Source organism: Neoarius graeffei, chromosome 13, assembly GCF_027579695.1.
Source record: "Neoarius graeffei isolate fNeoGra1 chromosome 13, fNeoGra1.pri, whole genome shotgun sequence".
Taxonomy (NCBI): domain Eukaryota; kingdom Metazoa; phylum Chordata; class Actinopteri; order Siluriformes; family Ariidae; genus Neoarius; species Neoarius graeffei.
In genome coordinates, this window is record NC_083581.1 from 32,875,947 (window position 1) to 32,900,302 (window position 24,356).

The 24,356-nt window shown below is 39.2% G+C and overlaps 1 protein-coding gene across 3 annotated transcripts in view; it reads left to right on the forward strand.

The window, feature by feature from the left end:
* The first annotated feature begins 23,560 nt into the window (after positions 1-23,560).
* The window catches only part of lima1a (LIM domain and actin binding 1a), a 45,750-nt gene continuing 44,954 nt past the window's right edge, over positions 23,561-24,356 (forward strand). Inside the window, exon 1 of one of the 3 annotated variants that reach the window (XM_060937578.1) lies at positions 23,561-23,742. The gene's annotated coding sequence lies outside the window, so the exon portion shown is untranslated. The remainder of the gene's footprint in view (positions 23,743-24,356) is intronic. The other 2 variants (XM_060937577.1, XM_060937579.1) reach the window with 2 other exon arrangements.

Genomic DNA, 24,356 nt, shown 5'->3' on the forward strand with positions numbered 1-24,356 from the left:
TTTCTGAAATACAGCTACTGCCAAGACGACCACATCTGAATCCACCGTTCTAACTAACACATTCTTAAGTCCCTTTTTAGCAGCATCTGCCACATGAAGGAATAGCCTTGTGTCTGCCTCCTCTTGAGTGCATGGAACCAAATTACTTACATCACAGTCAACAGGAGAGCTGAGGACATTTTTTTTTCGTTTGTGGCATATACTTCTTTGCCAGGAGCTAATGCCATGGCAGCAATTTGAACAGAAAGAAAGTGGAACAATTCTGTTTTGTTTTCACTAACAGATAAGAAATCCTTCCAGTTTAATGATTAAATTTATGTAGTTTACCTGGGTATCTATCAGTTACAGTTCATCTGCCATTTCCCAATTTTACGTTATTATCATTACGTTTTTTGTTTATTTCATTCATTTACCTCTATGGGTGTATATCTATTTATGTTTATTTACTTGATTATGCCTTAATACATGCATATTTATACTTACTGTACATTTTTAGCAAAATTGCTCCCAAAAACACACCCATTTCAGCTCTCATGCATAGAAATGTCCTATTGATGACCTCGATGACCTCTAATTGACCTCCAAGGTCAAACTGAGAGCGCCTCCAGATCTTAAATTAATTGTTATGCCCTCAAGAACAAACCCTGAAAGTTTCATGCTTTTATCATCTTGTGCACGATTCATCTGCTTATCTGCTCTACTATCACCGCGTATTCCAGAACGTCCGCACAGGGCGGCCATCTTACCACAGACAAGGGGTATGAAGACTTACGCAAGCCCAGCACAGCCCAGCACTCACATTATGATTTACAGGAAATCAAAGTACTGACTTTGATGACAAGATGATGTGTGTGTCTGTGTGTGTTTTAATTGTAGATGTTTATCAGTATGTTTAGTTTTATTTTAACTGCACATTGGAGCCTAGTCAAATGAAATTTCAATCTTTTGTGCTAACATGTATTGACTTTGACATGATAATCAGCTTTGAATGTTCTTTTTGTAAATGTAAAGATATCTTTTTATCCTTGGAAGTATAACCACATGTGATTAATTAAATGCTTTTTTTGTCACAAACTACCGTGAGTCGCTGTCACTGTTTTATACTATTACTTACTCGGGCAGTGCATTTGTTATTATGCGATGATGTGAGTTTGCATTTGTTATTATGCTATGATGTGAGTGCATTAGGTTTTTGAGGTGGATGAAGTATTTCTGAAGTTTCAGAAGTGAGTAAGCTGTTTATTTAACTTTAGCTTCCCCTACGGCCCTATCACATGTAAAAATATTTTCACTAAAAATTGGAAATAAATTGTATGGTTATTTGTCCAAAGGCCGCAGTTATCCATAAGTATGCAGTGTTAGGCTTCTCACAGCATAGGAATTTCAGCATGCATCCTGTCTTACAGTCTGTAGTATACTGAAATATTTTCGCCAAGCTATGCGTATTTTTTTAAAACATAAAATGATTATTCATCATTAATATCATAAATACATACTTCCGTTTGTTTTTTTTTATATAACAAACCAAACCGTTTGAATATCGATTGAAATTTGAGGAAGTTACGGTCATCTGAAAAGTACATATCGCTACCAACACAATGTAATGGGTAAGCCAGCTGTCTGAGGTAAGATGGCCGCCATGTGCGGACGTTCGACTTCGTTGACGGGCAACGGGGACGAGGCATCTAGTCTCATCTCATCTCATCTCATTATCTCTAGCCGCTTTATCCTGTTCTACAGGGTCGCAGGCAAGCTGGAGCCTATCCCAGCTGACTATGGGCGAAAGGCGGGGTACACCCTGGACAAGTCGCCAGGTCATCACAGGGCTGACACATAGACACAGACAACCATTCACACTCACATTCACACCTACGGTCAATTTAGAGTCACCAGTTAACCTAACCTGCATATCTTTGGACTGTGGGGGAAACCGGAGCACCCGGAGGAAACCCACGCGGACACGGGGAGAACATGCAAACTCCGCACAGAAAGGCCCTCGCCGGCTACGGGGCTCGAACCCGGACCTTCTTGCTGTGAGGCAACAGCGCTAACCACTACACCACCGTGCCACCCCGGCATCTAGTCTTCTATGTAAATCTACAACCCCTGGCAAAAAATATGGAATCACTACTCCTGGAGGATGTTAATTCAGCTGTTTTACTTTGTAGCACAAAAAAAAAAAAATCACAGATATGACACAAAATTATTTAATTTAATAGCTGAACATTCTGGCTTTGTAAAATATACCTCAAAAAAATTAAATGAATTTTTTGTAATTAATGGCACATTTTTTTCAAGATCAAGTAGAAGAAAAAATTATGGAATCACTCAATGATGAGGAAAAAATTATGGAATCATAAATTAAAAAAAAAATCACAATTAGTACTTTGCTGCACCTCCCCTGGCTTTTATGCAGCTTGAATTCTTTGAGGCGTGTACTTCACTAATGAAAAACAATATTCTTTATCAGTCAGGTTCCAACTTTCTCGTATAGCAGTTGACAGATCAGCTTTGCAGGATGGAGCCTTGTCATGGACTTTTTTTTTTTTTTTTCCAATTTCCACCATATATTTTCAATTGGATTGAGATCCAGACTGTTTGCTGGCCATGCCATTGAGTTGATCTGCCTTTCCTGAAGAAAAGTTTTAATGCTCTTTGCTCTGTAGCAAGATGCATTATCATCCTGAAAAATGACTTAATCACCACCAAAAGTACTTTTGATTGATGGAATGAGAAAAGTGTCCAAAATTTCAATGTATACCTGTGCATTTACTGTAGAGGTAATGACTGCCATCTGCCCAGGTCCTTTACCTGACATCCAACCCCAGATCATCAATGACTGTGGAAATTTGCTTGTTTTCTTCAGGCAGTCATCTTTATATGTTTCATTGGAACAGCACCAAACAAAAGTTCCAGCATCATCTCCTTGGCCAATGCAGATTCATGATTCATCACTGAATATAACTTTCATCCAATCACCCACAGTCCACGACTCCTTCTCTTTAACCCCTCTGTAACCTTGTTTTCTTCTGTTTAGGTGTTAATGATGGTTAACGTTTGGCTTTTCTGTATGTAAATCCCATTTCCCTCCGCCGATTTCTTACATTTTGGTCACAGACATTGACTCCTGTTTCTGCCCATTTGTTTTTCATTTCTTTTCTTGTGCATTGTCTATTTTCAAGGCATCTTGCTTTGAGTTTCCTGTCCTGACGCCTTGATCTACCTGTATGTTTCCCTTTTACAACCTTCCCGTTTTGTTTGTACTTGCTCCAAATTTTAGACACAGCTGACTGGAAACACTCAACATCTTTTACCACACTCCGTGTTGAATTACCTTCTTTAAGGAGTTTTATAATCCTTTCCATTGTTTCAACTGACAGCTCTCTTGTTGGGGCCATGTTTTCTGTCAATCAGCCAGGTGCAACAGCTCATTCAGGTCTACAAGCAGTCTCTTTTAACTGCAGACTAATTTGCACATTTAAGCTTGTGCGGATATTTGTTTTAGAAATGCAAGTTATAGCTTGATTCCATATTTTTTTCCTCATCATTGAATGATTCCATAATTTTTTCTTCTACTTGATCTTTAAAAAAATGTGCCATTAATTACAACAATTTCATATCATTTTTTTGAGGTATATTTTACAAAGCCAGAATGTTCAGCTGTTAAATAAAACAATTGTGTCATGTCTGTGATTTGTTTTTTTGCTACAAAGTAAAACAGCTGAATGAACATCCTCCAAGAGTAGTGATTCCATATTTTTTGCCAGGGGTTGTATGCTTACAACCATAGACATACCGTATAAACATAGACGCCGCATTGAGCTGGTGGCCCATTGCTGGGATACGTCAGAGTGTCCGCCATATTGGATGTGGCAAATCTTCCCCGTAAACCAATGCAAGTAAATGGACTGAACTTCATAAAGCCCCTTTCTACAATAATATTTAACTCAATGCCTTTTATTCACCCATTAAGACACATGTATATATTTGGGAAACAAACAGCATCAAAACAACACATAACTTTTAATGTGATGGTTATAAATAGTGTGCGAAATACCCTGTACACTGCAAACTAGCGATAGATACGCGATAGATAGCTCAGGTAAGCTAATCAGTCAGCATACCGTAGCAAGCTACCAAAACCTGAGGCCACAATAACCAACCTACAAGACTGAATATGATAAATGATGGAAATAGTGAATGAAAATAAAAATTTACTGTTTTATTTACTGAGTCACCACACAGACCTACTCTCGTTGAATAAAGTGAGCTGAATGACCGCCAAACTGAGTTCGGCCAGGTTCTAACGTCATACAAAAACAAAATACATCACTGATTCCTTCACATTCAGAAAAGTTAAAAACATTCATCATACATTCAAAAACGTTCATCATAGTGTGGCACTGTATTATCTAATTCTCACTGCTTATAACTATACACCTACCCGGTGGAGATGAGCTGGGAAACTGAAGACTGAAGGAACAGCTCCCTCTCTGACCCTGACTGTCTGACCTGTTCTGTCAAAATCCTCCGTTCTGAAGTGTTCACTGCAGAGCATGGATGACGGAGTAGCAGAAAACCCTTCCCATCACACAGCTGTCTCCCACTGCTTTTTCATGTCTTTATTTTTGGGAAACCTACATAGTATGTGAAAAGTTAGCTAAGCAACTAACAACAATCAGCGTAGATACGAAGGAAGTACTTCGTTGTTTGGAGACAGGTTTCACCAAGCGGCTATTATGCGCGAGACTTCATATTAGCCACAAAGTCAGAAAAATCTGTTCGTAAAATTACGTTATAATGACCAAATACAATGAAAAGTATTTTTCCAGTCTCACCTGTGAAAGGTAATCCCATGTGATCTCGTTTGGACGGTAAACCTGTTGGTACAGTTAAACGCAGCACATGAATGAGGCATCTTTATTCTCGGCTACTGTCTAGATGCTATACCAGAGACGGTTGAAGAATCTCCACTTTGCCACATCCAATATGGCGGCGAGGATGACGTATGATTCTACGCAGAAGGCAGTGTCTATGTTTATATGTCCATGCTTACAACAACAACAACAACAACTAGAAAAGCACTCGGAGAGCGCAGACCTCCGCCAAGAATCCTTTAAAAAAATCCGGAATCCAGAAAGTGATCCGGATCACCGCCAAAATTTAATGGATTGTTACTTGTGCCCAGTCACACCTCTGGAAAAAATTTCAGAGCAATCCGTTCATTACTTTTTCCGTAATGTTGCTAACAGACAAACCAACCAACAAACAAACAAACAAACCAACGCTACTGAAAACATAACCTCCTTGGCGGAGGTAATAAGAGCAGCAGCAGCAGCAACAACAACAACAACAACAATAATAAGAGCAGCAACAACAACAACAGCAGCAACACCAACAATAATAATAAGAGTAGCAGCAGCAACAACAACAACAACAACAATAAGAAGAAGAACAGCAGCAACAACAACTAGAAAAGCACTCGGAGAGCGCAGACCTCCGCCAAGAATCCTTTAAAAAAATCCGGGATCCAGAAGGTGATCTGGATCACCGCCAAAATTTAATGGATTGTTACTTGTGCCCAGTCACACCTCTGGGAAAATTTTCAGAGCAATCCGTTCATTACTTTTTCCGTAATGTTGCTAACAGACAAACCAACCAACCAACAAACAAACCAACGCTACCGAAAACATAACCTCCTTGGCAGAGGTAATAAGAGCAGCAGCAGCAGCAGCAACAACAACAACAACAACAATAATAAGAGCAGCAACAACAACAGCAGCAACAACAACAATAATAATAAGAGTAGCAGCAGCAACAACAACAACAATAAGAAGAGCAGCAACAACAACAACAACAACTAGAAAAGCACTCGGAGAGAGCAGACCTCCGCCAAGAATCCTTTAAAAAAATCCAGGATCCAGAAGGTGATCCGGATCACCGCCAAAATTTAATGGATTGTTACTTGTACCCAGTCACACCTCTGGGAAAGATTTCAGAGCAATCTGTTCATTACTTTTTCCGTAATGTTGCTAACAGACAAACCAACTCTACCGAAAACATAACCTCCTTGGCGGAGGTAATAATAACAATTAGAATGCATTTCCAGAGAAAATGTGAAAGTGTGCTTGCTCAGGCGCGCCGCCATGGCGACCCAGCAAGAGAGGCGACCGCACACCCACACGACAAGTTATGTCAACACGCGAAAGTTTGGCCAAGACACAAGACGGATTCTCATACGGAGATGACAGGCTGGCAAGGTTCTTTACAGGGACATCCCAGAGCATCACTAACATGAAAATGTAGATGTAATTCTAAATCCGTAAAGAGATATGACACAAAACACGTTTTTGCTCATTGTGGCGCCCCCTAGTGGCCAAATGACACCAAATTTCATGAGGGTACATGAACTGGTGCCGAAAGTTATCTCAACAAATATGGTCTTGATACGCCAAAGCGTTTCTGAGATATGAGCCAAAATACGTTTTTGCTAATTGTGACGCCCCTAGTGGCCAAATGACACCATATTTGATGAGGGTAGTTTGGATGGTGTCCAAAGTCATGCCACTAAATATGGTCTTGATACATCAAAGCGTTTCTGTGATATGAGCTCACTTCCTGTTTGGTGGCTTCATCATCGATTTTGATTGGCTGCCACGGGCGAACGCTTTGACATATGAGAGCGAAACGAATGTGATTCATTAGGCATGGACTGGAGATCATGTGTGCCAAGTTTTGTGATGATCGGACAAAACATGCGGCCAGGGTCACTCTACCTTCACTTTGGGCAAAATTCAAAATCGCGGAAAATCTAATTAGGCGGAGAATGACGTCATAGGGTGCGTTGAATCGTCTAGCTCCAAGGATTCCAATGGCACCAAACTTATGAAAATCGGACATACGGATCAAAAGTTACGTGCATGAACGCATGTAAGACTGTGATCAGTTGGTGGCGCTAGATCGTGAGATGTACCAACATGAAGATTGATGAAATCAATCAGGGTCCACTCCTCTATCAGTGTACCAAGTTTCATGACTTTACACCTAACGGTTTGGCCTACAGAAGGAAAAATCTGTTTTTTGCGTCGCGCGCCCATTCATTTCAATGGGGAAAAAATTAATCCTTTAAAAAAATCCGGAATCCAGAAGGTGATCCGGATCACTGCCAAAATTTAATGGATTGTTACTTGTGCCCAGTCACACCTCTGGAAAAAATTTCAGAGCAATCCGTTCATTACTTTTTCCGTAATGTTGCTAACAGACAAACCAACCAACCAACAAACAAACAAACCAACGCTACCGAAAACATAACCTCCTTGGTGGAGGTAACAACAGCAACACCAACAATAATAATAAGAGTAGCAGCAGCAACCACAACAACAACAATAATAATAAGAGCAACAACAACATCTCATCATCTCTAGCCGCTTTATCCTGTTCTACAGGGTCACAAGCAAGCTGGAGCCTATCCCAGCTGACTACGGGAGAAAGGCGGGGTACACCCTGGACAAGTCGCCAGGTCATCACAGGGCTGACACATAAACACAGACAACCATTCACACTCACATTCACACCTACGGTCAATTTAGAGTCACCAGTTAACCTAACCTGCATGTCTTTGGACTGTGGGGGAAACCGGAGCACCCGGAGGAAACCCATGCGGACACGGGGAGAACATGCAAACTCCGCACAGAAAGGCCCTCGCCGGCCACGGGGCTCGAACCCGGACCTTCTTGCTGCGAGGCGACAGCGCTAACCACTACACCACCGTACCGCCCACAACAACAACAACAATAATAATAAGAGCAGCAGCAGCAGCAACAACAACAACAATAATAATACATTTTATTTAAAGGCGCCTTTCTAGCACCCAAGGACACCGTACAAAAATGAAAGACAAACCATAAAATACACATTAAAATTACAAAAAGAAAAAAAAAACATTAAAACAAGTTACAATTCAAAATTAAAAATTTGACAACACAGTGATTAAAGTTGAAAAGCAAGTTTGAAGAGGTGTGTTTTGAGTGAGGATTTGAAATGTGGAAGGGAGTTGATATTTCTAAGTTCGGGAGGTAATGAGTTCCAAAGCCGGGCAGCAGAGCGGCTGAAAGCTCTGTTGAAGAGGGTGAAGTGACAAATGGTATCGAAGGCTGCACTCAGGTCAAGGAGGATGAGGATGGTGAGTAAACCAGAATCAGCTGCCATGAGGAGATCGTTGGTGATTTTGATTAGAGCTGTTTCTGTGCTATGGAGGGGACGGAAACCAGACTGAAACTGTTCATACAGGTTGTTGTGAGACAGATGGAAGTGGAGTTGATTAGCTACTGTTTTTTCAAGAAGTTTGGAAATGAAGGGTAGATTAGAGATAGGGCGTACACACTACCGTTCAAAAGTTTGGGGTCACCCAGACAATTTTGTGTTTTCCATGAAAAGTCACACTTTTATTTACCACCATAAGTTGTAAAATGAACAGAAAATAGAGTCAAGACATTTTTCTGGCCATTTTGAGCATTTAATCGACCCCACAAATGTGATGCTCCAGAAACTCAATCTGCTCAAAGGAAGGTCAGTTTTATAGCTTCTCTAAAGAGCTCAACTGTTTTCAGCTGTGCTAACATGATTGTACAAGGGTTTTCTAATCATCCATTAGCCTTCTGAGGCAATGAGCAAACACATTGTACCATTAGAACACTGGAGTGAGAGTTGCTGGAAATGGGCCTCTATACACCTATGGAGATATTGCACCAAAAACCACACATTTGCAGCTAGAATAGTCATTTACCACATTAGCAATGTATAGAGTGCATTTCTGATTAGTTTAAAGTGATCTTCATTGAAAAGAACAGTGCTTTTCTTTCAAAAATAAGGACATTTCAAAGTGACCCCAAACTTTTGAACGGTAGTGTAGGTTATTAAAGTTGGTAGGATCTGCACCGGGGTTTTTCAATATTGGTGTTATTGCAGCAGTCTTAAAGGATGTAGGAACAGTTCCAGTGGAAAGAGAGGAATGGATGATGGCAGAGATGAGAGGGACCAGAGAAGGAAGGCAGGCTTTAACAAGAACAGTAGGAACTAGAGCTGAACGATCTATCGTTTTCGACCGAAAATCGCGATCTCAGACAACACGATTTTGGGATCGTCAAAGCCGCGGTTTTTCTCAGTGCTCCTAAACTGACCCATGTTTTGTTTCGTCAATAAATTGTCCTCATTTTTTACACTAGACAAAAAAAATTACGTTCAGGAAAGCCTTGTGGCACTGAATGTGAAAGAATTTTGTGAATATCTCCTTCCGTTTTGGTGTAAATCCCCGTTGTTTGGAGGGAGCACTGTGAGGACAAACTGCGCTTTCTCTGTCTCTGAGCACGCGGGTGGGGGAGGGGCTGCTCGCTCTCTCTCTCTCACACACACACAGGAGGGAGGGGCCCTGCAACAGCGACTGCTACAGCCACTGCATCACTCTTATTTCCCACAGGGGAATTGTTGGCTCTAGTTATAATTTATAATGCTTATGTACATTCTTTTACAAAAGTGCAATATTTTGATGCTGCTGAGCCATTGATCAACCTTTTTTTTATGTCTGATATGTTGTAGATGGGAAAAGTAAAAGAAGCAAAAGTTTACTTAAGAAAGATGGCTCTCTTTTTATTTTTATTTTAAGTTATTATAACCTGTTCCTCAGGCACTCAATGTTAATAAACAGGCCTACATTTGAAATCTGTTGACCTCAGTTTTCATTCTTGCATTAGCTTTATGGAATTCATTGTATTAATTAATTTGCACTGAAACTTGATTTAAAGAAAAAAAATCGTGGTTGAAATTTTTTCTTAAAATCGTTCAGCCCTAGTAGGAACAGTACAACAACAACAACAGCAACACTAACAATAATAATAAGAGTAGCAGCAGCAGCAACAACAACAACAGCAACAATAATAATAAGAGCAGCACCACCACCAACAACAACAATAATAAGAGCACCACCACCAACAACAGCAATAATAATAATAATAATAATAATAAGAGCAGCAACAACAACAACAATAATAATAAGAGCAGCAACAACAACAATAATAATAAGAGCAGCAACAACAACAACAATAATAAGAGCAGCAACAACAACAACAATAATAATAATAAGAGCAGCAGCAGCAACAACAATAATAATAATAATAAGAGCAGCAGCAACAACAACAACAATAATAATAATAAGAGCAGCAGCAGCAACAACAACAGCAACGCCAACAATAATAATAAGAGTAGCAGCAACAACAACAACAACAACAACAATAAGAGTAGCAACAACAACAACAATAATAATAAGAGTAGCAACAACAACAATAATAATAAGAGCAGCAGCAACAACAACAACAACAACAATAATAATAAGAGCAGCAGCAAAAACAACAACAATAATAATAAGAGCAGCAGCAGCAGCAACGCCAACAATAATAATAAGAGCAGCAGCAACAACAACAACAATAATAATAAGAGCAGCAGCAACAACAACAACAATAATAATAAGAGCAGCAGCAAAAACAACAACAATAATAATAATAAGAGCAGCAGCAGCAACGCCAACAATAATAATAAGAGCAGCAGCAACAACAACAACAATAATAATAAGAGCAGCAGCAACAACAACAGCAACGCCAACAATAATAATAAGAGCAGCAGCAACAACAACAACAACAATAATAATAATAAGAGCAGCAGCAACAACAACAACAACAATAATAATAAGAGCAGCAGCAACAACAACAGCAACAACAACAATAATAATAAGAGCAGCAGCAACAACAACAGCAACGCCAACAATAATAATAAGAGTAGCAGCAGCAACAACAACAACAATAATAATAAGAGTAGCAACAACAACAACAACAACAACAACAGCAATAATAATAAGAGCAGCAGCAACAACAACAGCAACAACAACAATAATAATAAAAGCAGCAGCAACACCAAGAATAATAATAAGAGCAGCAACAACAACAACAACAACAAAATATTAATAATAGTAACAGTAGCGACAGCAACAGCAAAAATAACCATAGCAGCAACAACAATAACAGCAATAACAGCAATAATAACAGGAGCGGCAACAACAAAAACAGCAATAACAGCAGAAATAACAGTAGCAGCAACAACAATAACAGCAATAATAACAGGGGCGGCAAGAATAACAGCAATGATAAAAGTAGCAACAACAACAGTAACAACAATAATAGCAATAGCAGCAGAAACAACAACAACAGTAACAACCATAACAACAAAATATTAATAATAGCAACAGTAGCAGCAGCAACAACAGCAATAATAACAGTAGGAAGAAGAAGAAGAAGAAGAAGAAGAAGAAGAGGAAGAAGAAGAAGAACAGCAATAGCAGCAATAATAACAGGAGTGGAAAGAATAACAACAACAGCAATAATAAAAGTAGGAACAACAACAACAACAACAACAAAAATAACAGCAATAGCAGCAGCAGCAGCAACAACAACAGCAACAATAAGATATAGAAATGTTCATACATTTATCAAAATGTTTTACAGTGTGAAGTAAAAACAGAAATAAAGAAATAAATTGTAGTCAAAATAAAATACCATAATAATAATAATAATAATAATAATAATATCAGAAAGGAGATATATAATCACAACAAACTATATATATATATATATATATATATATATATATATATATATATATATATATATTTATATATATATATATATAGCCTAATAAATTGTGTGGAAAAATAGAATATATTAATTAAAATAATTTAAAAGTAATGTAATGTAAAAATGCCAGTAAAACTTTGGCAAGTGAAACTGAATGATCTGTAATGGAGTGAAAATGGAAAAGGTTTTAGCTGTATTGTTACACAGCTGTGACAGATGGAGCCTGGTCTCCATCTGTCACATCTGTCCATCTGCCTCCATAAAGGAAGAAAATATTATTTCTTCCTTTGTTAATGCACTAGTTAATTGGTTAGTTAATACATGTTTCATCACGTGATTGGTAGTCTAGAAAATAATGTAATAATGACCACTAATGAGCGAATTTGGTTTGTTTCAGTATCCTGTTGAAGCGGAAGTGGAAAAATACATATATTATATTATATTATATTATATTATATTATATTATATTATATTATATTATATTATATTATATTATAGGTTCTACAATTTACAGGTGAAGCACGTGTGTGTGCGCGTGCAGTGTTGCTGTTGTTAACACTGCACAACATGGCGGATTAGCTATAATATAATGCCAAGCCATGTACTTTATTTATTTAAAATAATTAAACAATGAATCTAAATGACTGTATAATGCTTTTCTAACTCGTTTTATCTTCATGTGGAAACCTTCAGGTGCCGTTAAAGACGTTTAAATATGAAAACAGGTGGCTCATGAATATGCTAATGATCAGATGACGTCATTTGGCTGTTTGGGACTCTGCAGCACACAAGTGGACTGTGTGAATAAAGTGTCTTATTGATGCTACGTTAAAATATATTCACATTCATGTGGATTCACTCAAGGTATGAGCTGATGCTAAGTGTGTAAGTGTGAGCAGTGAGAAATGCAATGATTATCTTGACTGTGATCAAACAAAAATGGGCTGCTAATTAAAAGCAGGGCCCAGAGGAAGTCTGAGTTGAATTTACCTTATTATCTTGTGATCTAATTTATTGCTGCTGTTCTCTTGTAACCTTTGAAGTGATAGTGTTGTTGTTGTTTTTTAAATAAGGCGTGGCCATGAATTATATCTATTTTATAGATATAATTAGCTAAATTTGAATAACATTCACTTTTTACAAGTAGGACTAGTCATGTACTCTGTTCATTTTAATACTATTCCAGAAACATTTAAAAGTTTTTTTTTTTGTAAAAATTTTCAAATTCATCAATATGCTACTAGCGACTACAGAGTTAAGCTTTGCAGAACTAATATCTACAAATTTACTATTGCTGCTAATGGGCCTAAATTATGGAGCTCCCTCCCGAAGGAACTTAAATCTGAGTCAACCATCATTAAATTTAAAAAAAAAAAAAAAAAAAAACTTGAAGCAATATTTACTCGGTTAAGTAAAACTTTAGGAAGTTTGTATTTAAAGTGTCAAATGTTATTGAAATTGTTGTTTTACTGTTTACAGTTTCATTAACAATTGTTACTCAGTTATCTGAGGATTACTTATTTTTGGCTTTTTTCCTTATATTTTTTTCTATAGTTGCAACTAATCTTACGTCTTGAATATAATTTGGGACAGGACAAAAGTATAAGCCTGTGGCTTCTTTTTGAATACTGTCTCACCACTGGAGATGCATTACATTTGAATTACATTTAATTTTAATTAAAATTATCGATTCATTGATTATTAGAAATTATAGATATATGTAAAAATATAGGTATGCATATATATTTTTAGTGTGTTATATTTGCATTATCACTTATACATAATGAACTTTAATTCTATTTTTTATTGCTGTAAATTAATTATGCCTTAGATATCATGGTAATTTATCTACATTGGTTGTAAATTTAATTCAATTCAAATGAATTAATACACCATTAGGTCACAAGCTCCTATCTCAAGGCTACTATCTTATTATGATGATCATGAGTTGTGTAGCTTGAGCCCATGACTTTATATGTTGTTGAAGGTCATACTTGTTCTTATTGAGCTACATGGCCTCCAGTGAGGATACTTTAGCTAAATAATAAAAAGTCTGTTCGCAGACTAAAGTTTTATCTGTGTAACAACTTTAGTGGGGATAGACTAGGGATAAAATTAGCTCATGTTTAAAGTCACTAAAATTCTATGCTTTGCAACAAGGTCTGTTGTTAAAAGCGCTATACAAATAAACTTGACTTGTTGCGCATTTCTGAACTCAACTTTCATATGATCAGTCATCCCCATGTTCATGTTCAATGTTCATGTTTGATTTTTTTCTTCTCCATCATTTGAAAGTTGCCACGAGATCTCTTAAGGCTTAACCTGTGTGTGGATGTACGGTATGTGTATCTGTGGCTACAACTTATTAAAAATAACCACTATGTCATCTCAGAGGCTCTGCACTGTTCTTCAGGAGAGAAGGGAAAACATTCAACGACTGTATTAAAGCAAGACACTGCAAGTGAATAGGGTAAGTTCACAAATAGTGGTTTGCTGACAAGTATACGTTTCATCAAATGATGCTACATATGCGTAAAAAAAAATGCAAGAAACTAGTCTTTTGGTTAATAACGTTTCAGGTGGTCGTGTGATTCCATGGAACCTTTTTGACAATTTCTGATTATGGCGAGGCGGAAGTTGTTTGAAGGGATAGATAGATAGATAGATAGATAGATAGATAGATAGATAGATAGATAGATAGATAGATAGATAGATAGATAGATAGATAGATGCTCAGTGTAAATGAGTACACCCCCTTTGAAAAGTAACATTTTAAACAATATCTCAATGAACACACACAATTTCCAAAATGTTGACTAGACAAAGTTTAATATAACATCTGTTTAACTTATAACGTGAAAGTAAGGTTAATAATATAACTTAGATTACACATTTTTTCAGTTTTACTCAAATTAGGGTGGTGCAAAAATGAATACACCCCACAACAAAAACTACTACATCTAGTATTTTTTGTATGGCCTCCATGATTTTTAATGACAGCACCAAGTCTTCTAGGCATGGAATGAACAAGTTGGCGACATTTTGCAACATCAATCTTTTTCCATTCTTCAACAATGACCTCTTTTAGTGACTGGATGCTGGATGGAGAGTGATGCTCAACTTGTCTCTTCAGAATTCCCCATAGGTGTTCGATTGGGTTCAGATCAGGAGACATACAGTACTTGGCCACTGAATCACTTTCACCCTGTTCTTCTTCAGAAATCCAACAGTGGCCTTAGATGTGTGTTTAGTCATGTTGGAAAATTGCACAACGACCAAGGGCACGGAGTGATGGTAGCATCTTCTCTTTCAGTATAGAGCAATACATCTGTGAATTCATGATGCCATCAATGAAATACGGCTCCCCGACACCGGCAGCACTCATGCAGCCCCACATAAGGACACTGCCACCACCATGTTTCACTGTAGGCACCATGCATTTTTCTTTGTGTTCCTCACCTTTGCGATGCCATACAGTTTTGAAGCCATCAGTTCCAAAAACATTTATCTTGGTCTCATCACTCCAGAGTATAGAGTCCCAGTAGTCTTCATCTTTGTCAGCATGGGCCCTGGCAAACTCTAGGCAGGCTTTTTTGTGCCTGGGCTTTAGGAGAGGCTTCTTTTGTGGACGGCATCCATGCATGCCATTCCTCTGCAGTGTACGCCGTATTGTGTTACGGGAAATAGTCACCCCAGTTTGGCTTTCTACTTCTTTAGATAACTGCAGTGAACTTGCATGCTGATTTTCTTCAACCCTTCTCATCAGAAGACGCTCCTGTCAAGGTGTACACTTCCGTGGACGACCTGGACGTCTCTTTGAGATGGTTGCAGTTCCATCTTTCTTAAATTTTTGTACCACTTTTGCTAAAGTATTCTGACTGATAAGTAAAGCTTTGCTGATCTTGTAGCCTTCACCTTTGTGGTGTAAAGAAATTATTTTCTTTGGGGAATTCTGAAGAGACAAGTTGAGCATCACTCTCCATCCAGCATCCAGTCACTAAAAGAGGTCATTGTTGAAGAATGGAAAAAGATTGATGTTGCAAAATGTCGCCAACTTGTTCATTCCATGCCTAGAAGATTTGGTGCCGTCATTAAAAATCATGGAGGCCATACAAAGTACTAGATGTAGTAGTTTTTGTTGTGGGGTGTACTCATTTTTGCACCACCCTAATTTGAGTAAAACTGATGTGTAATCTAAGTTATATTATTAACCTTACTTTCACGTTATAAGTTAAACAGATGTTATATTAAACTTTTGTCAACATTTTTGGAAATTTTGTGTTCATTGAGATTGTTTAAAATGTTACTTTTCAAAGGGGGTGTACTCATTTACACTGAGCACTGTATATGTGTACAAAGAGATGACTCAGAATATTCTGGAAAGACAACCTGTTGTGCAGCGCTGTTAAACCAGGTGTTTTCCAACCTGTGTAAGGTTATTATGGATCAGTAATAGGGTGCATCAGTTGCCCTCACTTTCATAAAATCTGATGCATTTTTGTTTGGGTGTTCTTTTTCACCAATAAAGACATCCTGTAAATTTTTTGACCATATTCAAAAGCATAATGGTGGCACCATGAGGTTCATTTTTTTGCCAAAAACGCTTATTTTATGTTTTCGCGTAAGGTTTGAATCACAATGTTGGACTCCATTTATTGATTTCTTGTGGCCCAGAGATCATGTTAAGAACCTTTGCAAGGGATTGAGAAGCATTAATGTGATTCATAATACATTTGGATTGTTTAAAAGTAGTTGAACAATGATTCAATGAACAGCTAAAACTCAAACTGTGCTTGATAATATATTTAGAATATGTACTAAAAATGTTTATCTAAGATATTTGGTATACTCTATAAGGTGCCATAATGTTTCATGAAAAGTGATCGAAATTTTGTCAAAGTCATAAAATAGCAGCTTTTTCCATAACTTTGAGCTCCTGGTGCCACCATTAAACTTTTGAATTTTGTCAAAATATTTCACCCAGTGTGTTTTCTTACCAAAAGGAACATAAAAACAACAATGCATCATGATCGGAGGAACTTTTCATTTTTAGGGGGCAACTGATGCACCCTAATCAGTAGTAGTTTCGCTATTAGTTACTGAGATTCATTACTCCGACTGCTAGAGATTTGTAAGGGTTGCGTTAGACTTGTTTGCAGTTGGAACTCCTGACTAAGAGGAATAAACTAAACCTTTAAAAGTTGATGGCAAGTTGGAGGAAGGCACTAGAGTTGAGAGCAGGGTTCAATTCCAGCCAGAGAGCTGCATCAACTTGACCAAACATCCTCTCGTTTTTCACTTTTGCTTCCATTTCCGTATCGGGGAACATACTTTCCTGAAATGATTTCACAGATCACTGCTTGTTTTGAGATGACTCAGAATCTTCAGGAGAGATTGTGCAATGGGAAATTTTTTTCCTCCCCAGATTGAGGATAGACTCAGTGGTGTCTTTGTGAGTTAAGTAACCTGAAATAAAACCAGTCTTGTACACATCACACACATGGAGCATGAAGAGTAAGTGTTTTACAAGTAGTACTACAAACACAGTCCCATGTGGTTTATAGAGCTTTGTTGTTTTGGAACAGATCTCCGTGGGAAGTTTAAAAAGCACGCTCAGCTATTTACCATCCCGAGAGAACGAGTTAAACGTACAGGCTTGTAAATATTTGCCTGTTTGCATGCTGAGGTGAACGAGTGCTTCAGGAAGTTCTGCAGAAGTTTACACTCCATTTCTCATTCCAGTGCACTGTGGAACAATTTGAGGAAGGCAGGGCTTCATGAGAGAGCTGGTGAGATATTAAGATGCATTCCTGTGAGTCACTTTTTCTAAGGGGGCTTGAAATGTTTGTGCTGGTTAACACATCTTCAAAGTGCAATAGTTGGATTTTTCCCCCCCTTACCTGTATAAACACAACTGTAACTTTTATATATATATATATATATATAAAACAAACGATTAAGTCGTGGCCTTAGCAAAACTTCCATTAAGAACTTAAGTGCCTAAGAGCTTCCATTATCAGTTCAATACAGTAGTGGTGTTAAACAAGGCTGCAAACTAGCACCTGTGCTCTTTGGCGCATATTCGGCAGTGCTACTGTGGTTGGCTTTCAAGGACGTCAAGCATAAATGTAGTATACAGATTAGATTCCGTTATGATGTTGATCTCTCTCTCTTTAATATGAGCAGACTTAAGGCAAAGACTAAAATGCTAACCGAGTACATCAGGATGGTCCAGTATGCTGACGACGTTGCGAAATTCAGCGATACGCTAGAGGGCCTGCAGCTGCTTCTGACATGGTTTCTGACTACAACGACTTGGCAAAGCGCTTGGGCCTGCGTATTAATACAACCAAAACAGAAACCATGTGCACTGGTCACATAGCGGATTTTTACACGGACGGTACTAAATTAGCCAATGTCATCTGCTTTAAGTACCTCTGCAGCTGTGTCACCAGTGACTGCTCTGTGCGGGAGAAACTACCATCTCGTATTCAGGTGACATGGTGTGTATTTGGTCAGTTATGGAAGGGAGTCTTTGATTCTCATGACCTAAGAGTTTCAACTAAAATCAGTGTGTATAATCGGTGCCTAATGCCTATTCTAATGTATGCTAGTGAGACATGGACTTTATATTAACGTGAGGTTAAGCAGCTTCGTACAATATAGCAGTGCCATCTACGTCTTATCTTAAAGATTAAATGGGATCATTTCATCAGCAACGAAGATGTGCTGGGGGGGGTTGACGACATTGAATTGCAGTTAGTGAAAAGTCGCGTACGGTGGTTCGGTCATGTCTGTTGAATGAATGGCGTCAGACCAGCAAAGGAACTCTTGCCGTATATGGTTCTCGACCAATAGGACATCCTAAACTTCGCTTTAAAGATGCTTGTAAGAATGCTTTAAAGTGCAGCCATTTCTTAGACGTATGGCAAACTTGGGTGGAAAATGGAAAAGACTAATAAGTTTGGTGTGCAACTCCTACAACTTGAAGAGAATCGCAGAGTACAAGACATGCAAGGAAAGGAGATGCCTTTTACCCATTTTCGGGCGCAGGCGTCACTCCTTAGCAAAAGTGTATAAAATCGTTGAGAAGACTTGTTTGGAAAATGGACTTCCGGTCTGGAATGCTTGTTTTGCCTCATGTCAGTCATTTTATGGATATTGTACTGTATGGGCCACTGATGATCCTGGAGGTGGAGCTCCATGAACATGGGTGGGAATCATTCAAACGTCAACTAATGTGCCTTTAAAGCCAGGGTGAAGTACTGTTTTGCCCAGGGGTCCTTGATTTTAAAAATAAAAATTATCGCAATCACAACCCATCAATATTCTATTTATCAGTAACATCTTATAGTTCTTAGTGTGTCTGATGTGTTTTTTATAGCTAAAGAGATCCTTCCCTGCAAAATATTTGCAAACCCGTGCCTTAAAGCTAGACTGCCTTTCAGATTTTTCAAGTTTAGGTCATAAAAAGAATTTTCCCTGACACCCAATTATTTTTCTTTAGTGGACCGAAAGCTACTGAATTTAAATCACAGACTTCCAAATTTATTATTTTTTAATAGAACAGTTAATAAATTTAGGGCCATGTGGCCCTAAATTCTCCGCTATGTTTTCTTGCTTCACCATGACCTAATTCAAGATACTACATCATGCATCACGTGGTGGACTTTCCCTGTTCGCGCAAGGCATTGTGGGAGACCAATTTGAAACCGGAGAGAAAAATGGAGGACGCGAATGAAACGTGAAAGACCGACTACAGTAATGGAAAGTGAGAAGGAAAGACGATATGTTATATACGAAGGAAAGGAAACGCAGGACTAAACTAATAAATATCGGCGGTCGGCGAGCACCTCGGTGTGATCAGCTGTTCGTTTAGCAACAGAATGATGGAACTGTCAGTGCACGGTCAAGTGTAGATGGCAGTAATGCAACACTGTGGATGCCAGCTGCCGTAAAACCCAAAAGAAGAAGGCAAACCTGCACATGCGCAGACGGACTTCCTCTGTCTGCTTGACTGCGCAAAGTGAGCGATTTCATGCACATTATTTGCTTTAATCCCCTCAAATTAAATAACTTCCCAGCCACAGAATGGCCTGTTTTTTTTTTTTTTTTTTTTTTTTTGAGGCACTGCAGAAATAAACATGTATCACAATGACCAAATTTCAGAGGGAACTACATTTCACCAATTTTATGAAATCGAAAGGCCGTCTGGATTTAAATAGTTCTAAAAGTTTTTTAGTTTTTTTTTTTTTAGATGTGCTTCTGTGTCGAGTGTGTTGGCTTAAAGCATGGACTAAGGGCTAAGCCCTGTCTCGCACATGGCATTCATGTGATTTAGGATTATGGTAATGAGACTTTGACAGCAGGTCTTCCAGCGTAGAGTTCTGCTTCATTAAAATGTACGTTATTTACCAGGTTTGAAAGTATTCTGCTTAAACCTCACAAAGCGTAGTGGCTGAAGCGTAGTAATGCCAGTAAAATACATTTCATTAAGAATATTGACTTAAACGCTTCATGACGTGGGTTCATAAGAAAATAGTCAATGACGGCATGGTGTGATGCAGCTCATCTGAAGCGGACTAACTGTTACCACAATTGTCAAAGTTGATTGTTTTTCAATAACATCATTTATTTTTTTCACAGCCGGTTTCCATCAAATCCTGTGCTCTGATTGGCTGGCGAGCGGGTCCGTATCCTACGATATGGACCTCTGGCGACTTGCTTGTTCACAACAACAAGAAACATTTATTTTTTTTTAATAAGATTTATTTATAAGATTATCAAAAATCTTATAAATTTTTGCCAGCATTTCTCAGGAGAATAGCATTAATTTTACAGCATGGATAGCGATAACGACAGTGTTCACAGCGAAAGCGAGTTTTACTACCCTGAGGAAGAAGAAATAAAAGAAAACATTTCAGGAGAAAGCTAAAAACCTGTAACTGTTGCTAACGCCAAGCAAAAACATGGCTGAATCCTCATTCTCATCTCATTATCTCTAGCCGCTTTATCCTTCTACAGGGTCGCAGGCAAGCTGGAGCCTATCCCAGCTGACTACGGGCGAAAGGTGGGGTACACCCTGGACAAGTCGCCAGGTCATCACAGGGCTGACACATAGACACAGACAACCATTCACATTCACACCTACGGTCAATTTAGAGTCACCAGTTAACCTAACCTGCATGTCTTTGGACTGTGGGGGAAACTGGAGCACCCGGAGGAAACCCACGCGGACATGGGGAGAACATGCAAACTCCGCACAGAAAGGCCCTCGCCGGCCATGGGGCTCAAACCCAGACCTTCTTGCTGTGAGGCGACAGCGCTAACCACTACACCACCGTGCCACCTGGCTGAATCCTGAATGACTCAATTTTGTATAAATAGGGGACTACATAGGCGGCAAAATGTAGGTTTTTTTTTTTTTTCCCCGCCATGGAAGTGCACTTGTATACCGAGGAGGAAGCCATTTGCATTACAGCCGTGAATGAGGATTCAAAATAGCATTAATTTTACAGCATGGATAGCGATAATGACAGTGTTCACAGCGAAAGTGAGTTTTATTACCCTGAGGAGGAAGAAATAAAAGAAGAAATTTCAGGAGAAAGCTAAAAACCTCTAACTGTTGCTAATACCGAGCAAAAACATGGCTGAATCCTGAATGACTCAATTTTGTATAAATAGGGGACTACATAGGCGGCAAAGTGTAGTTTATTTTTTTTTCCTTGTCATGGAAATGCACTTGTATACCGAGGAGGAAGCCATTTGCATTACAGCCGTGAATGAGGATTCAAAATGGCGGCTTGGCTCGGTTTTCCCTCTCGGGCGCTCTCGTTTTCTGTCAGAATTTGGTAAAGAAAAAAAAAATTATTTACCAGCTTAAGGTCGATTCGTATGGTGAAATACTGTGACCTCGGCCTTGAATACTGACCTCGGCCCAGAGGGCCTCGCTCAGTAGTTTCAAGACCTCGGTCACGGTATTTCACGATATGGACCTCTCAGCTGGTAAATAAAATAAATATATATATATATATATATATATATATATATATATATATATATATATATATATATATATATATCCTGAAATGTTTTCTTACTCTTATGCATGCTGATTTGCCCACAATTACAGCCAATGCACTACAAAATCTGTTTATAGTTCCGGTTTATACTGCCAAACGTCCGTGAAACAAGTCACGCTTCCAATAGTGCAGCTCCAAACAGCCGTTCCCTCAGTAGCCTGTCTCTCTCCTTCTCTTGAAGATAATAAGACAAACGCAGCTTTTCATGTTCCCGTGAAACCAGAAAGTGCAGTGCTGAAGACTTTCCAGTGGAGGAAAACCGACTGACTATGGAAGGAGACTCATCTCATCTGATTATCTCTAGCCGCTTTATCCTTCTACAGGGTCGCAGGCAAGCTGGAGCCTATCCCAGCTGACTACGGGCGAAAGGCGGGGTACACCCTGGACAAGTCGCCGGGTCGGAAGGAGACTCCTTCCATAAAATAAATCAATGTCTCCTTACAGAAAGCTTGCTTTTATTTGTTACATAGCAGCACGTTTTCGATCCGCTCATTGTTCTGTGTATGAGGTGTTACGAGAACAACAGTAATGTATTAGAATATTGGAACAAGAGCATTTGTATACTCAGCGGCCACTTTATTAGGAACATCCATCCATCTGATGTTTTATGCAGTTCTCTAATCAGCCACTCCCTTGACAGCAGCACAATGCATAAAACCATGCAGATACAGGCGGCACGGTGGTGTAGTGGTTAGCACTGTTGTCTCACAGCAAGAGGGTTCTGGGTTCGAGCCCAGCAGCCGGCGAGGGCCTTTCTGTGTGGAGTTTGCATGTTCTCCCCATGTCTGCGTGGGTTTCCTTTGGGTGCTCCGGTTTCCACCACAGTCCAAAGACATGCAGTTAGGTTCACGTGGGGCGGCCTTGGGCTGAAGTGCCCTTGAGCAAGGTACCGAACCCCTGACTGCTCCCCGGGCTCTGTAGTGTGGCTGCCCACTGCTCTGGGTGTGTGCACGTGTTCACTGCTTCAGATGGGTTAAATGCAGAGGATGAATCTCACTGTGCTTGAAGTGTGCATGTGACAAAGGTTTCTTCTTCAAATCAAGAGCTTCAGTTAAGGTTCATTTCAAACATCAGAATGGGAAAAATTATGATCTGAAAGTGTGACTTTCACTGTGGTATGGGTGTTGGTGCCAGATGGACTGGTTTGAGTATTTCAGAAACTGCTGATCTGGGGTTTTCACACACAACAGTCTCTCGAGTTTACAAAGAATGGTGCGAAAAACAAAACAAAAAAAACTACTGAGTGAGTGATTGATAGTTCTGTGGATGGAAACAAGCACCTTGTTGATAAGAGAGGTCAGAGGAAAATGGCCAGATTGGTTCGAGCTGCCAGGAAGGATATAGTAACTCCTATATAATCACTCATTAGAACTGTGGTGAGCAGAAAAGCATCTCGGCATGCAACAGCAGAAGACCACATTGGGTTCCACTCTTGCAGCCAAGAACAGGAATTTTAGAATCAATAAGGAATCTTATTAAAGTGGCCAGCGAGTGTGTGAAACTTTTTTTTTTTTCCCCTTTCCCTTGCTGTCACAAATCACCACCTTCTGGCCAATTAGAATCAAGATTCTGTGATGGAACTGATCATTTCCAGGCAATTTCTCCAGAAGCGTGGTATCAGATTGAGTTCAGATAGATGACCTCATTTGGAAATGGGTGGAGATTTCCTGGAATTGTCTGGGAATATTCCCAAACTGACTGAGTCATTGAAAGAGGGGTGATGTGTGCTCTGAATGGCCGGGACTTACCTGCTAGGTGGAAGAAGGAGCCGTGTGCTCATTGGCTGGGAGGAGACAAAGTGTTCACCCCCTCTGCCAACACACACACACACGGAGTGTAAAACCTGAAGAGTCTGTGAGTTCAGAGAGAAAGTACACACTCCCTCTCGCAGGAAGACAAACAGCTGAAACAGTCTGAAGGCTCCAGACTTTTGACTTTAAAACAAGGATCAACTCCCCACGCAGTCCGCTTGCTCACGGTAGGTGAGGTGATTACTTTGTTTGCAGGAAACATTGTTTTGCAGTAAAGGGATAGGTAGCTGGAGCTGCATTTGTCTAGTATGAGTGGAAATTAAGTTACATCTGCAGTTACCTTGAAGTTTCTGGGAGCTACAAAAGATAAAATAGCTTCGAAACAAGTTTTGAAATTGATGTTGACACTGTGCTTTGGCTCTTTAACCTGTTAGCTTTTCAGAGTTTGTGTTCATGTTGAACTTGGGACGTTAAACCTTTTTATATTACAACCAAAGATCTCATTTTAAGCTTGTTCAGCTTTGCATTGTGTTTTCCAAAAAAAAAAAGATAAAAGTGAAACGTAATGTATATCAACAGTGAATCAGAGTTAACTCGCATCCCCCCCCCATGAAAATGACATCCTGTTCAGATTCAGGTTGAAAAAATACATCTAAAAAGATCTCGTTATAGTAGCAATTACAAGACCAAAAAAAAGACCCAACCCAAACACAACGGTTTTGTTGTAAGAGTTTGTCATGTTGAACATGTCCACTGCAGCTGTGTGGCTTTTGAATTTGGGGAAAGGCACGTCGTCCTCGGGGAGCTCAGGAGCCGCCTGTCTCAGCAAGCTGGAGCGCTGAGGT